The 17,117-nt window shown below is 39.0% G+C and overlaps 1 long non-coding RNA gene across 1 annotated transcript in view; it reads left to right on the forward strand.

The window, feature by feature from the left end:
* Positions 1 to 1,651: 1,651 nt before the first annotated feature.
* The window catches only part of LOC113095815 (uncharacterized), a 30,431-nt gene continuing 14,965 nt past the window's right edge, over positions 1,652 to 17,117 (forward strand). Inside the window, exons 1-2 of the long non-coding RNA XR_003288419.1 lie at positions 1,652 to 2,629; positions 16,387 to 16,475. This is a non-coding gene — a long non-coding RNA (uncharacterized LOC113095815). The remainder of the gene's footprint in view (positions 2,630 to 16,386; positions 16,476 to 17,117) is intronic.

Here is a 17,117-nt window from a genome sequence, read left to right on the forward strand (position 1 = left end):
GGGAGACGTTTTATGACAACAAACACCCGCTTACCCCCAATGAAATGTTTGGAAGAGCAAGCAACTCTGTATTGATCATTCTGAAAGAAAAAAAAGTCACATACACCTACGATGCTTCAAGGGTGAATAGAACATTAACAAATTTACATTTTTGGGTGAACTAACCCTTTAAATGCAAATATTTTGTGAAACTGATTGTAATAACTATACATTGTTATTTCTAGGGCACAGGTAGTAGTGAGAAAAAAATGTCACAAATGTTTCAGTGGTGATAGGGGTTATGAAAACAGTTCAAACAACAGAACAGCACAATATTAAAATTACCTAATACATCATATCAAATGTTATTTGCTTGCAGTCCATTGATAAGTCCACCATATTGGCATTAACAGAAACTTCGGGGGATTTCTAGTTCCCAGTATGCACCATATTGACATTAACAGAAACTTTGGGGGATTTCTAGTTCCCAGTATGCTTTGCAGGAGAATGTTTCTGAATTCTGCAATAAGAGTGAATGTTGAAGTTAGTTGTCAACAGATGTACTGTATTGGCCGATTTTTAGCCTTTCTCAAATATCAGCATCTGCCGATAAGTTTTTCTTTTTAACCGATATATTTAAGGCGGGGCTTTTATTTTGACAGAGTGGCAGACTTTTTGAGACCTTTTGCTATGAAGCTGCTATATGGACACGCGGGTTTGTTTACACATTAAATTCGTGGCCATGAGGAAAAACTATGTTGTTCCCTCAACATAAGAAGTCGTGAACATGAGAAATGGATATCATTCTCTCAATATAACATCTTGAGGCCACAACATAAGGATGTTGTTACTTCGACAAAATGATCTCGTGCCCACGACATAATATTATGATGAGTTAATATGATGTTCCCTCAAATGAATATCTCGTGGCCACAACATATTATCACGTTCTCACGAGTTATTATATTGTGGCCACCACAAAACTAAGTGAACCAACCATGTCACCTTACAGGCACCGTAGTTCTGGAAAGCAAGAACTTGTTCCATTTGAACCACAATTATTACAAACGTGAATATAGGGATTCTGAGATCTGAAGGGAGACATTTGAATTGACCTTTCTGCTCAAAACAAAGGTGAGGAAGGACTATGTAGTCTAAGCACATATAAATATGAGGATTGGGGGCGGATTTTCACACCTTTTATTTAAGTAAATATTTCTCCATGCAGGCTCATTTTTTTTTTTTTTATCGGCACATACTGTAACTAAAATCATGAAGCTGTTGAATGTTACAGAATTCTAGACAATGATAATAAGAAGAAAGACCCAAAGGTGGGTGTGTTGCCACATAAGGGGCAATTTGTGACCATTTGTAAAAATGTGACAACCTGCATTGATCTGACATAATTTATGAAAAATAGAAGAAGAAATATATGCTTTGGTGTAAAATCTACTTTCATTATAAAGTTGTCTAAACACTCTTATCTAAATGTATGCTGGTGTAGTTTATTGTGTTCAATTGTTTACCCAACAACTATGTAAATATGATAAACGGGGGAGGGGAGGGTTTTGTGACACATGATACCAGAGCCTAAATGATTTCCTATAAATGATAAAAACTATTGTATGTACACATTATATTGAAATGTCTTTTTGAAGAGTCGTCTGTCAGGATATCGCACCGACTCTCCTACACCTCGCTGCTCTGCATATCAATGTTCACTTTCCCTTTCTTGCCCCTCAGACTCAATGTGTTTCTCCTGCAGGAGGTTCCCAGGCAGGGAGAGGCCAGGATGGGGTTGCAGACCAGGGAGAGAGTTACAAGTTCAAGTGCAAGATTACATGCTCCTTACCAAGAGGACGCGCTGAGAATAAAGTACAGTAACCAAGCCGAGAGGAGTCATCTGTATGCTCCTGTAACATTAACAGCACATTGATCCCAAATGAGAGAAAACGTGAACATGTGAATAAATCCACCCCTCTGCTTCCTTTTCACTGCCACTCTCCTTCTCTCTCCCTCCCACTAAAAGATATTCTTTCTGAAGCCACCCCCCTTCTCTCTCTCTCTCTCTCTCTCAATCTGTCCTGTATCCTTCACTCTCTCCTACTTATGCACATACTAATAAACACCACTTTTCTTCATCTCACATCAGGTCGTCTTTTAGCGCACCGCTTTAAGAGCATCTAGTATTGCGGTTTCACCCGACGGGTGGAGAAACCGGCTCAATGCGGCTCTCTCTCTCTAAGCTGTGTATCACACACTGGGATAGCCTGTTTCTCATTGAGAGGCCCTTTTTTTTCTTTTTTCTTTACTTGTAACACACAAGTCCCGCTCTCTTTACGGTGCAGGTTTCCCTCCCCCTCCCCTTCTTCTCTACACTTATCTGTAAAGAAAGGAGGGAAGCGGAAGAGAGAGGTGTCTGTGAAGAGGAATGATGAAAAGGCACAGAGAGAGAGAGAGAGAGAGAGGGAAGGAGGGGGTAAAAGAAGAGAGCAGGACTGAGCAGAGTGGACTAGCAGAAACCTGAAATATGAGAGGGAGAAGAGTAAAGTAGGAGAGAAACCCGTGCGAGGAGAAACGAGGGATGGCTGACCTGGAAGTGGGCAAAATCGTGGGAAGAGAAGCCACCGTTTAATTCCAACACTTGCTGGTATTTCGCTTTTCGCTTTGCTTTTGTTTTGGTAATTTCTTGTCTGCATTTTTCATCTTTCTTATTCTGTTTTTCTATATTTTTTTATGCTAATATATTCTAATATTCTTTTTCCTGGGTGATTTATTAGTGTGTAACTAATGTGCTTCTTAATGTGCAAAAGTAACCATGCGTTTGGAGACTTGAGGCACTTTTCCTTCCTCTTCCTTCACATTTTCCTTCCTGCAGCAGTCACGTTTTATTTTCTTGTTCGACACATATTAGCTTTGGTTGTGAATTTGTGTAGACACTTTATTGCTAACACAATAGACTTATATTCATGACTCCACCAAAAGGTTAAAATGGGGCCCGTAAGTCTAGATGATCGCATGAAAGGTTTAGTACTTACCGTTTGCATCAATTAAATTAGTTCTGCACTGATGCACTTGTAGAAAGTGTGATCTTTATGCAAAGTCTGTCCTGGCCTTCTCAGTTTGTGGCACTTTTGTTTCACTTGAATCGGATTAAATATGTAGCGTAGTCCCTTTATTGGGGTGTCCCCTCTTCTTTCTCCATAACATGCTCCTCCCATCACCCCTCATCCCCACTGCCTGTGCCATTGCGAAAAGGTTTACAGCTGTAACGCTTGTTATTATCAATCCAGTAAATTCAAATGTCAACATCAGCAAACAGTTTCCCCACTCTCTGAGAAGAAAGTAAGTTTTATTCCCCTCTTATGATTTGATAATGGCATGCTATTCCACCCTCTGTCTCTCTGCTTGCATTTGTGTTTCTTTCAGGGTTTTATATCTCACCTCTGACTGCATACCTGTCTTCACGGTGATTATCCTCTACTGCCCCTAACCTCATGGTTCCTGCTAACTTGCCGAGGTATAAAAGCGTAATGGCAGTCTAGTGGTTAAAAAACAGCCCAGAACTGATGTTTGCTTTCAGCATAAATCTAATGAAGACAAAGTTAAGAGCTTTTGCGTTTAGATACTGTGATTCTCAGTTCCCTCTCCAGTCGATTTCTTTCTTTTGTGTTCTTAAAAATTGTGCTTTTTATGTGAGCACTATGAGTTTTTCGTGAACTTTTTTTGCACTGTATGATTTAACTGCAAGTGTGCAAAAGAATATACATTTATCTAGTTATGCCAAGCTTTAAAATATTTCATTTCACATAGAAACTAGTTATATTTGACCATCTCTAATTGACTTGTGCTTTCGGAGTCTGTGATAATCAAAAACCAAAAGAATGGATGGAAGTTGCATTAATCTTTGTATGCTATAACCATCGACTATATATATATATATATATATATATATATATATATATATATATATATATATATATATATATATATATATATATATATATATATCTCGAGCATTCAATAAGCAGAGTTATTATGAGGAATCCGCACTGGTTTACATACTAAATATGCCTTTTCTTTGAATAACCATATACAGTACTCTGCATGGCATATCTTAATTATTTATTATTTTTTTGTGTTGCAAAAATCTATTCAATATTTGTGTAGCTAACTTTCCTTGAATTTTGACTCTCAGCTGAAACGTCAATCATCATTGGCTTGCAAGTGCATTTATACAATACTACATCAGATTCAGTATCACCAATGAATTGCCTTGAGCCTTGTCTTGAATACATACCACCAGCTGTACAAAACAGTATAAGGGCCATTGACTCCGTATGTTCAAGTGTCTCAGATTGCTTGAGCCCACCCTCACTGAAGTGCTCAAAAAATCAATAGGTTTGACATCAGCGCTGCCTCCTCTCTTACAATTTCTCACTAAGGAATAGAATGTGGAAAATTCATTTTGCTGTGAATCCCAAAAAACTCACAGTGGCTCTCCACTGCTACTGTTTGGACATTCACTGCTGCTTCGTTTAACTTCAGGTTATTATTAGGCTCATTTTTAATTCTATAGTAAAACGGTTCAACTTTGTGCAATCAAAGTAACAAAGATTTATTCATGACTGATATATTGTCATATGGAGTTAACGTAGATGGCATTTGCTATTGTGAAGAAAAAAAAACTATATTCCTGTGGGCTCTGTATAAAGCATTTCTGCATACAATGGAACATATACGACAATTTGCCTCGTTCTTCTGGTATCAAATGTGTCCGTAAATGTGTCTAATTGGCCTAAATTGTAGTATTTACTGTATATTTTTAGCTAACCTTACTAGTGACTCGGGTCTAAATAGCTTTTTCATCAAATCTCAGCCCACTTCACCATCCAAATTAGATTAAATTAAGACGTTTTTTGGGGAGTTAATGCCATTTTCAACAACAGGTAGATATGCATTACATTCAGTAGAGCAGAAATATAGCTATCTTAAGATTTTTTATTACATTTCTGAAAAATGATCCTGTCTAAAGTTCAGTTGCAATAAAAGTAAGCAAACATTTTTTATCTTCTTTAAACAGCTTATATTCTGTAACAAAAATGTAACTGCTCACTGTTTAATTAACTTGATTCCTGAGATTCTGACCATAATGGCAAACCCAATTCAATATAAATATTTATTTAATATACAGTGTCTTTATAATTTTTGTCATGTAATGTCTATGTCAAATGTAACCCTCAATTTTAATGGATAAATCACAAAAAAAAAATTTGTCATCATTGTCTCATGTTTATCTAAACTTAAAGTAAAAATAAAACTATTAAAATTATTTTTGGTAATGAAAATAAAGCTGAAATAAAACTAAATGAAATGTACATGAAATGAAAATTATATATATATATATATATATATATATATATATATATATATATATATATATATATATATATATATATATATATATATATATATAAACATATGTGGCCTTGACAACTAGCGAAAATAAATTATAGTTGACTGGAATTGATAATACTAAAAGCTGTATAGAAATATTATAAAATAATAAAAATATTAAAAGCACATAAAAATTCTAGAAGGTGAACTATAGTTAAAATGGAAACTTCAAAATGTTTGTCATTCCAAACCTGTTTGACTTTCTTTCCTGAAGGTCTTACCGAAGAACTATTTTTGGCCACACATTGTCACAAGTCAAGGGGGTACAAAACAAAACAACATCGGATCACACACTTTTTGTGACCAAAATTGTCTTTCAAAATATCTTAAAGGGTAGTAGATGATATCAGAATTTCATTTTTGTAGAACTGTCCCTTTAAGAACTGAAAGGCATTATTTCCTGTGGTGCTATAGTGGAGGTGATATTTTTCAGGTGATATTCTGCACCTGCACAGTCAAATGCACTGACAGTATGGGGCTAATTAATAGTTGCCTGACTGCTGTTATACTGTGTGTTTGGAATCGCTGGAGAAGAAATGGTACCACTATTGTGTGTATGTGTGCACTAAACAGGTTTACGCGGTGAGGGTGACACAGAAGTGTTAGTATGTATGACCAAGTGAGAGTGATATATTGTGTCATCATGACTGTATAGTCATATCTGAGGTTTGCTAGTGTGTGTACAGTACTCATGTGTGGTTGTGGGTGTATATACAGTGGTCGCGTGGGGGTTAATATCTGCAGTCCAGAGGAATGTGTTTCGGGTCAGCAATGAGAATTCCTCAGTTCTGCATTAGTAGGTCACAGCGCTGCTGCTTGCCTCAGTAAACTCCCTCACTGGCGATATTCTCTCTCATTTTTACACCTTCTCTGCTTCCCTTCTTTTCCTTTAGCAAGGTTGCATTTTCATTTTTCAACCTTCACTTTTGCCACATGCAATTGTTATGCATCCACTCATTCTTTCTTTGTTTCCCCTCACTGCTGCTAAGACAACTGAGATGTAGGGGGTTGGGTGAAACGAATATGTGTGTGTTTCTGTTATATAAATGTAGCCACGTGCACGTGCTCGGTGCTTATGTTTGTGTATGATTTATGTCAAAGATTTCTCTTATAACCAGATGTCTTATAACCAGTCTCCTCTGATGAAGTAAAGGGAGTATCTACCATTCAAACGTCTAGGTTAAATAAGATTAGTTTTTGAAAGAAATTAATACTTTTATTCAGCAAGAGTACATAAACTGATCATAAGTGACAGTAAAGAGTTAGAATGGTACAAAAGATTTAAACTAATTAAAACAAATGTTAAGAAATGTTAAGAAATATTAGATTTTTTTTTTAATCTTTAAAAAAGATTGTGTTTCTGTACAAATATATTACACATTGAGCAAAGGAGATTCTTTCAAAAATATTGTAAAATCTTATATACCTCAAATTGTTAAATGTAGTACACTACTGTATATGCTGCATCTGCTCACCCAGAAGTATCTAGCACCCAAAAGTTAAAGGTTTACATATGCCATGCACAACATGTGCACTCACAACTCACACACAGGTATCCACATGCACAGATTCACAAGCTTACAGATATGCAAACTGGGGTATCATGTACACATTCGCTACCGAAAGCAGGGTAAGATTTGGTTTTAACTATACAAATTCAGTTGAACATATGGCCTGCAGCTTCAGGATAGACACACTTTTCAATTGTACCTTTGTTCCAGTGTCCTCAGTGCTCTTTTATTTGTGTTGTATCCCTGTCTTTCTTGTGGAGATACTCTTCTCTTTCTCGACTTTCTCTCTTCCATCTGTGTCTGCACTTTGTTCATGTCTGCTTCCCTATCTCCTGCCTGTCTCTGCTATCTTATCCTCTGATCCTACACTGTCCAGGTTGTTTGTGTGTGTGTGTGTGTGTGTGTGGTCTCAGAAAATGGTATATTTTTGTCACACTCTGTCCCCAAAGCTCGATATGGGTCTTTAAGCTCATCTGGGAACCTGGGAAAAGAGAGGCATTTTCTCAAAGGATATTTTAGTCCATTTCCCAATTCAAAAGAAAAAAATAAATTAAACAAATGAGGAACTAGGTTTATTCTCTCATCTGAATTAATAATGGATTGTTATATCTAGATTTGGCTTATTAACTACATTGATAGTCTTGCATCTATTGTTGTAATATCAAAATCTAGGACTCAGGCTTTGAGCTTCATTAAATGAAAAGACAATCTTAAAAGATGGCTTAATGATTTTAAGATTCATTGAACTATGGAGATTTAAGCTGTTTCCTTCTTGGTTTTACTAGACAGATGTTTTGAACTAGATGTCTAAGCTGTAAGTTTAAATTTCTTCAAGTTTTATTAGGACTTCATTTGTCAAATCAAACTGTAATAGTTTGCTTTTTTTGTTTTTGGGGCATTTAACATTAAACAATAACTTTTTTTATTTTAATATATTTTAAAATCTAATTTATTACTTTATCTAATTTATTCATTCATTCTTCAAAACAGTACTGAACACCCAGAGGCTTTCTTTTTTTCCATTTTTTTTTTTTTTTGATACTTAAAGGTGACATATTATGCCCCCTTTTTACATGATGTAATATAAGTCTCTGGTGTCCCCAGAATGTGTCTGTAAAGTTTCAGCTCAAAATACCATAAAGATCATTTATTATATCATTTTGAAAATGCCTATTTTGAGTGGAAGCAGAAACACGCTGTTTTTCATGCCTGTCTCTTTACATGCAAACGAGCTGCTGCTCCCCTCCCCCTTTATAGAATAGAGCTGCATCGTTACAGTTCGGGCCTGCTCGAATCATTTTGGTCTATATAGCTAATTTTTCCCTCATGACAACTGTGAGGGGGTGATTTTTTTATTATAACTCATCCATTTAAATTATATTAAGCCTTAAAGTTCTGCATAATTAAGGGCGTGGCCACTTCACTGACAGGTTGATTGCCGCAGCTGTCAATGCTGTAGAGCTAGGAGGGCGTGGATTCAGCAACCAGCTCCCGCCTTTTTCCCCAAATTCGATTGTCCGGGAGAGTCACGTGGTGACGCGCTGCCAAGATGGCAACGGCCCGCACTGTACACTTTGAGCTTCAAAAACAATCTTCAGGAGTCTACGGGTGACGTCACGGATACAACGTCCATGTTTTTATACAGTCTATGGTGCAAACACTTGTGCATTGTTCAAGTTCAAGGTGAAGTTTGAAGTCCAACTGAAATCAAAATTGACCATGTTTGCCTAAATTGAACGTTTTGTGGTGAACAATTCCTCCATGCAAGTCAATCCACACAACTTAAAAAAAAAAATCTAAATCTGAAAATGTCCCTCTTCTCTGCATTGAAGGACCTTCCCTGATGACATAGGTTTGACGGTCTGGGTGTCTGCTTAGCATCCGTAACTATGCCCCTCCAACTGACAGTATTGTGTTCACTCTACTGTTATGTTTGGTCACAGTGAGAGCATGTTTGACTCTTAAATTATTGTTGATAGTACTTCAGCAGTAGCATTTCCTAATTAATATGATGAAACCTTCTGAAATGCTCTCAATTTGTGTGCATTAATGACTTGAATACTGGAAAAAGAGTCACTCAGTGAGCTCTGAGTATGTTGGCTTCACACTATGCTGTAGATATCAGCTTGACCTGATTTTCTACAAGTGGATTTAAATAGTTATTCAAATTTAACCAGTTAAAGTTGACCCGATAGATATTGTCACGGGAGGAGCACAAGACAGACACAGTGGGCGTGGCGTCAGGCCTCGGAGAGGCTTTTATTAACAGAAATCATAAAACAAAGGGAATAAAAGTGGCCAAAAAGGGGGAAAGTGTCCAAAATAACAGGGAATCTGGTGTCCTCGTTGTGCTGCGGGGTTCGTGTGGGTCAGGCAGTGTTCATGGAGGAAGGGTCCAGGTAAGGGGCGGAGTCCGGCGGCCGCACGCGCTCCCCTCCTTGGTCCGGGGCGCGAGGGGCGGCGGCTTCCTCTAGCGGCCGCATCTCTCTCGTCGGCCGCGGCGCTGGTAGGGGATGGACGGCCCGGCATCCTGGCCCGTCGGCCGTGTATACGGGTGCGGTTCCCATCCGGATCGCGGGTCCGGCAGCTCACGTCTTGGTGGCGCGGGAGTCCCTCAACGCACCCTTCCTGGACCCACGAGGACACCAGTGTGCATGCACGGGGAAGAGACCGGTCTCCTGAGGAGAGGCGCGTTGGGCTTTTAAGCAGCGGCGGTAATGAGGCTCCACTTCCTTCAGGTGTGCCCCATCACACGCCGCCAGCCCTGACTCGTCCAGCGCCCCTCCTCTCACACACCCACTCCAGTCGGGAGCCTGGTGAAGGGCGGCGATTTAGGACGGGCTGCCGGTGATAATCAGGGAGGAGGCAGCTGACTCGTCACATTCCCCCTCCCAAGCGACATCCCCGTCATCAGGGCGCCGCCCACACGGGAGTGCTACCATCCTCAACCAGGCTCCAAACGGTCGGAGTGGGCGGGGTTTCCTCTCCGGGCGGTCCTCCCTCTCGCAGCGCACCAGAACAGGGACAGAGAAACCGGGTTTTAGTGACAGCCTCAACCAACCACAGGGTAAAATGACAATGGAAAAGTCACTTACCCCTTGTGTGGCTGGGAGGCTGTCCCCAGTTTTCCTCCGTCCCAGTCTGGGTTCTCACGAACGTTTGCAAGCGAGAGGGAGTGACGTCACCAGACGTTTCCCAACTGCGCTGTCTAGGCTCCGCCTGCCCGCATTCTCCACCAGTGTCACGGGAGGAGCACAAGACAGACACAGTGGGCGTGGCGTCAGGCCTCGGAGAGGCTTTTATTAACAGAAATCATAAAACAAAGGGAATAAAAGTGGCCAAAAAGGGGGAAAGTGTCCAAAATAACAGGGAATCTGGTGTCCTCGTTGTGCTGCGGGGTTCGTGTGGGTCAGGCAGTGTTCATGGAGGAAGGGTCCAGGTAAGGGGCGGAGTCCGGCGGCCGCACGCGCTCCCCTCCTTGGTCCGGGGCGCGAGGGGCGGCGGCTTCCTCTAGCGGCCGCATCTCTCTCGTCGGCCGCGGCGCTGGTAGGGGATGGACGGCCCGGCATCCTGGCCCGTCGGCCGTGTATACGGGTGCGGTTCCCATCCGGATCGCGGGTCCGGCAGCTCACGTCTTGGTGGCGCGGGAGTCCCTCAACGCACCCTTCCTGGACCCACGAGGACACCAGTGTGCGTGCACGGGGAAGAGACCGGTCTCCTGAGGAGAGGCGCGTTGGGCTTTTAAGCAGCGGCGGTAATGAGGCTCCACTTCCTTCAGGTGTGCCCCATCACACGCCGCCAGCCCTGACTCGTCCAGCGCCCCTCCTCTCACACACCCACTCCAGTCGGGAGCCTGGTGAAGGGCGGCGATTTAGGACGGGGTGCCGGTGATAATCAGGGAGGAGGCAGCTGACTCGTCACAATATTTATCAACAGAGAACAAAGGCAAGTAAAACAATAAAGGAGTCACAGATTGTCTGGATGCATGAATGATCATACAGCATCATCCTCTGGTGAAGGAGGTGATTTGTGCTCAGCTGTGCCTGTCTGCCCTCCCAGACAATGTACAAGGTCACAGCCAGAAGGTCAGATGTCAAAGCTGGGGAAATGTGACACTTCCCTTCCCCTTAGCTCTTGTCCGGTGACCTCCTGTGTGTTGTCTGGTCGGCTGATATGTGTCTGTTTTTAACACCCCGTGGGATGCCCTTTGTCGTGCTGTTAACACACAGTCAAGCTCTTCATCCTGTCTGAATGAATAAATAAAAAAGATGCTTCCAAACTATGAAATTGGTAAATCGTGGCATAGTGGTTAGAGAGTTTGTCCTCGAGCAAGGCACTGGACCCCCAACTGCTCCCGGATGCTGCAGCATAAATGGCTGCCCACTGCTGCAGGTGTGTGTTCACAGTGTGTGTGTGTGTGTTCACTGCTGTGTGTGTGCACTTTGGATGGGTTAAATGCAGAGCACAAATTCTGAGTATGGGTCACCATACTTGGCTGTATGTCACTTTAATTTCAAATAAAAATTATATTATTTGTGGGCGAAATTATAATGTTTATGTTTTCATTGTAGTATAATAAAATATATTTTATAAATATTATTATTAATATTTATTCTGTTATATTAAAGGGGGGGGGGGTGAAATGCTATTTCATGCATACTGAGTTTTTTACACTGTTAAAGAGTTGGATTCCCATGCTAAACATGGACAAAGTTTCAAAAAATAAGTTGTACGTTTGAAGGAGTATTTTTGTTCCCAAAATTCTCCTTCCGGTTTGTCACAAGTTTCGGAAAGTTTTTTTCGAGTATGAAATATCTATCTATCTATCTATCTATCTATCTATCTATCTATCTATCTATCTATCTATCTATCTATCTGTCTATCTGTCTATCTGTCTATCTGTCTATCTATCTATCTATCTATCTATCTATCTATTTATCTATCTATCTGTCTATCTATCTGTCTATCTGTCTATCTATCTATTAAGCAGCACAACTGTTTTCAACATTTGAAATAGTAATAAATAATATTGAACAATTCAGCATATTAAAATGATTTCTGAAGGATCATGCAACACTGAAGGCAGATGAGTAATGACTAATATAGATTAATACATTTAAATTAAATTACATTTATGCATTTAGCAGACGCTTTTATCCAAAGCGACTTACAGTGCATTCAGGCTAAACATTTTTACTTACTGTATGATGTGTTCTTGGGGAATCGAAACACCCAACCTTGAGCTACCAATTGAGCTACAGGAACATAATAGCTTCTGAAAATTCAGCTTTGCCATCATGAATTACATTTGAAAATATATTAAACACTTTCATTATTTTAATAATATTTTAAACTATTACTAAACTTTTTTTTATCAGGTAGATGCAGCCTTGGTGAGCATATTTTTCAAAAACATTAAAAGGGTGCTATTATGGTTTTTCACTTTTTCAACTTTAGTTAGTCTGTAATGTTGCTGTTTAGCACAAAAAAGATCTGCAAAGTTACAAAGCTCAAAGTCCGATTCAAAAGGAGATATTTTATTGAACTGAAATCACTTCAATGAACGACTCGTTTGGACTACAATGCATATTGTCCGGGATTTGTGATATCACAAATATAGACAAATGGGATGAGAACTGGTTGAGCTACATTAGACAATGCAACAAGTGTTTTCACTTTGTCGGAGAAATGCTAGCTTTCCCAAGGCAGACGAACTTAAAATGGTTTCAGTTATCCGGATTTTGATGCAATATTTACACTGAAGCTCTCAGGCGACTATGGTAAGGGCATGACATTTCCTGACCAGGAGCCGAGTGCTTCCAGTGCTAACCATTCACAGCACATTTCATATTTCAGAAGGCGGGCCTTCATTTGATATAGGAACTATTCGAGCCATTCATGCCATGCCAGGGAGAGAGGTGTTATAATAATGTCAAATATGTGAAAAATAAACCGAACAACCTAGTATGAGAGCCTGCTCTAGTACACCCCCAAAACAAAATCAAAACTTTGTAAAAGAGCATAAAAGGACCCCTTTAAAAAGTCCAACCAACCACAAACTTTTAACAAGTATGTAAAATAAATGTATATAACAAAATGCAATGTATTATTTAATTTATGTATGCATAATTTTTTCCTGAAGGCATCCTTGAAGGTTTTATCAGATTTAGCAAACTTTTGGTTAAAAAATTTGTCCACAGTATAGCTAAGTAAACACACACATAAATTAGGTTCTGACTCACCCCTTTACCAGAAAGTCAATAACAGCACAGGAATGATTAATCAGTGGCTCTATTGTCCAATTCCACCAATCCCCCTTCCTCTCTTGCACACTCTGGGCCCCTCTCATGGCATAGTATTGATCTGAATGCATTTGCCTTCCTTTTATCCACTGAACAGAAAGAACTGTGAACTCACCCGGTAGTGTGCCCAAAACCATCTAGGGAGGGATCACTTGCTTGCCATAGACATGCACAAATAGGTTTAGGGTAAGCGTTAGTCAATGGAAATGTACTCCGCAAAAGCTTTAGCCTGTTTTTTTCCCCCCTGAATTAATTAACAACATCTCACATACTGTTGGTCGTGTGTTATAAGGTCACATTATTTGGCAGCGTGATACAAAATTACATATTGCTAGTACACACCAGCAGAGAAACAGATAATAATAAAAAAATCAATATTCAGGCATAAGGCATTAAGGTTCAGGAAATTGGAAAACTGTGTATCATGCAGTATTGAGTATGAGAGAACAAAAGGTAATTAAGTGATGGAGTTGGTTGTGGGAGTTTAAAGGAGCCGCATACACAATGTTTGATGCTGTAAAAGTGCTATTTACAATCAGACATACAAAAAAATTGACAGTTTTGCACTTTCTTTATGGAAAGTAAAATAAGATAAGTATTATTTTTTTTAAAATCTGTGTATTGTGACTAATATACTTTCTTATATCATTTTAATATAATCTATATAGATATGTACCATATTTGACATTTATCATTTACAAATATTACATTTACTCTTTTCATTTATTTTATTTATTTGTTTATTTAGTGTCATTATTTTCTCTTCTGTTTCTGCTTTCGAAACATGCTTGTCACTCATCACTTTTTGTGAGGAGTTTGTATGTTGCTGTTTGTCTGTGAGTTCCAGTCTGAAAACCAGCAGAGGGGTTTGAGAATAATTTGACAGACAGTCTGTTCAAAGCCCTCCCTGCCTACCCTATCATTCTAGTTGCTGAGAGTCAGGTTGCCATGACACCAGACTGTTTTGTCTGCCCTTTGACCCCTTTAAGAGGTGCTTTGGTCAATCAGGCATTACCCACGAGGGGCCAAACAAGGGGGAAAGATGGGGAGACATTTCCTCTCTGAAAATGTGGTACAAAAGGTTTCTCTATACATCCGTTGTATGCAGGGGTATTGACATAGTTATGGGGAGGCACAGGCGCACACACAAACAAAAGCACAGATGAATTTATCCATGACACAGTTCTGCCTTGAAAGAAAAAGAAAGGATCTATGAGGTCCCTTGGGTAGATGGAGCTTGTGCTTGTGATCAGAGCAGCTACCAGCAGGAAAGATTTTCAGAGGAATGCTTACTGGAAAGATTAGAATTGGATAGTTTGACGGTCAGAAAGGTCGCTGAAAGATAAAATTAAGGCACTTTATTTTATAGGTTAGTTCATTAAAAGAAAAAAAATTGAATATCATAAAAATATGATAAATTTAATCATGTAAAAATATGCACTACCATTCAAAAACTTTAAATAACGGTTTTCTATATGAATGTATTTTAAAATGTACTTTATTGCTGTGATGGCAAAGCCGATTTTTAAACAGCCTTTCCTCGAGTCTTCAGTGTCACATAACCCTTCAAAATCATTCTAATATGATGATTTGGTGCTCAAGAAACATTTCTTATTATTATTATTATCAATGGTGAGAACAGTTGTGCTGCTAAATGTGCTTTTTTTTGATGAAATTAAAGTTTGAAATAAAAAAGCATTTATTTGAAATAAAAATCTTTTTAAATATTTTATTCTTTCACATTAAAGTATTTATTTATTTGATTTGTTTTTAAATTAGGCCTAATTGATTTTCAAGTGCATATCAGTATTTGTTGAGCAATGTCTCCAAATGAGGATAATTCAAAAACACTATATCATTGATGGATAGACATTATTTCTGGCTTTATAGGTCAGTTGTATTTTTGGTAGACTTCAGTTTAGGTAAAGATTTAATAATAGAGAAAAGTGGAGTAATATTCCACCCATCAAAAGTAAAAAAAAAAAAAGTGATTACAGATCATCTTATCCTGTCACAGTTCTACTGCAATCTGCAGTCTGATTTCTACAGATAGCACCAAACCTATTAACGTAATCATATAAATATTAGTATAGTAGGACCACTTTGGCAATCATGGCTAGTAAAAGGACTATCAAGCATAATATAAGTCCTATTTAGAATTGACTCCAGTAAACCAATGCCTGACAAGCCTTTGAAATGAATCCTATCTAGCCAGAACTGCAACATGCATCCACCTCTCCTCTGAGGATTGTTGTGACTCGCTGTGAGTCCTCGTCAGGACTGATAAGATTAGCGTGGGTTCTGTTCTCACCCTAGGACACAAAGTATGTGGAACAGAATAACAGCTCATGGGAATTTATGTTGCTCTGTTTAATGGTGTTAGATACGTTATGCTTCAGACTATGAAATTGGCCTGGAACAGAGAATTTGTTCGGTTTTCTCTCCCAAATAGCTGCATAAATGCAGATAATCACTGATGAAAATGAACTTTCTGAAGGCTCCTTTCATTTCAGCTTTATTTACGTTGTGAGCGTTGACCTGCATGTGACCTGTTTAATATGTTATATGCAGATAAGATTACTGCCAGGCGAAAGGGTGGATTTTCTCATGCAGATGAACACAAAACAGACATAAAATATTAATTGCATACCAGAGTTGTGGAGCTGGAGTTTGTTTATATTTAAACACTTATGTGCTTTCTTGGCATGATGTCACAGTTATCTGGGTAAGATGATGCATCAGGGTATCTGGATAGAAATGAAAAAATGAGAGCACATGCTTGCAAGCAGAAAGCAGAAAATAATTTCATCAAGCAAATTTTATTGCATAATAATTATTAATTCAAGCATTCAAATACACTGTGGTCCAAAAACGAATTTGGATAGACTAATCTTAAAAATGTATGAATTACTTTGAATTGTAAAAACAAATATCAAATCAAGCAGGACTGTGATGTCAAAGCAGGATTTTCAGCAGCCATTATTCAAAAGAACAGAGATTATTTGAAATAAAGATATTTTGTAACAATATAAATGTATTTACTGCCATTGACAGTAAAATATCTTTTACTGTCATTTAATGCAATTCATTTGTGAATTTGTTATATCTTTTAAACTTTCAGTCTTTTGTCTTTTTAGGAGCTGGTTTGCATCCTCCTCCTCAGGGACTACAGGTGTTCACTTCATATGATATGCCGCTCAAAGGAGGCCAGCTGGTCAGCGATCAGGTAACTATACTTTTCTCTCCAACCATCATTTTCCACCCTTTGTTTTCTCCACCTACAATGCTCACACACCAGAGCTGAATACCACCTATGAATTGAAACTTTAAATGCTTAGAACCTGTTCTCAGTCTACTTTGTGGCTCCAAATAGATATTTTGTTATTCTTCAGTATAAGTTCCTCTACGACTCTGCATATGTTTCTAATATATTTCATGTTTCTGCTGTGGTTTGTAGGTTTTCTTTATGAGTCAGCTTTTATCATAGAAATATTTTTTGTACTACCTCACATTCGTGTTTTATTTCCCACTCTTCTCTTACATTTAACGGTTGAAGCAGCTTCACTGGACGTCAAGTTGCTCTCTGAATATTTGTGATTGTTCCTGAATATCCTTGGTATTCCATTATGCACTTACAATGCCAGCTGACCTTCATTTGCAGCTGACCAGAGCTGTGTATGTATCTCTCTTTTCTCAGCAGCAGAGCTCGGTCCCACCAACATGCCTGGCATACACACTAACCCCTCTGACGTGATTGACAACTCTGCCCTAGCAACCGCTTGGCACGTTGCCGGGCTGCCCAGGGTTGCCAGGGAAAGTGTTCCCATAGCAACATGTTTAACCACTTTATTTGCCACCTTGAAATGTA

The sequence above is a fragment of the Carassius auratus genome, unplaced genomic scaffold (genome assembly GCF_003368295.1).
Source record: "Carassius auratus strain Wakin unplaced genomic scaffold, ASM336829v1 scaf_tig00215795, whole genome shotgun sequence".
Lineage (NCBI taxonomy): Eukaryota > Metazoa > Chordata > Actinopteri > Cypriniformes > Cyprinidae > Carassius > Carassius auratus.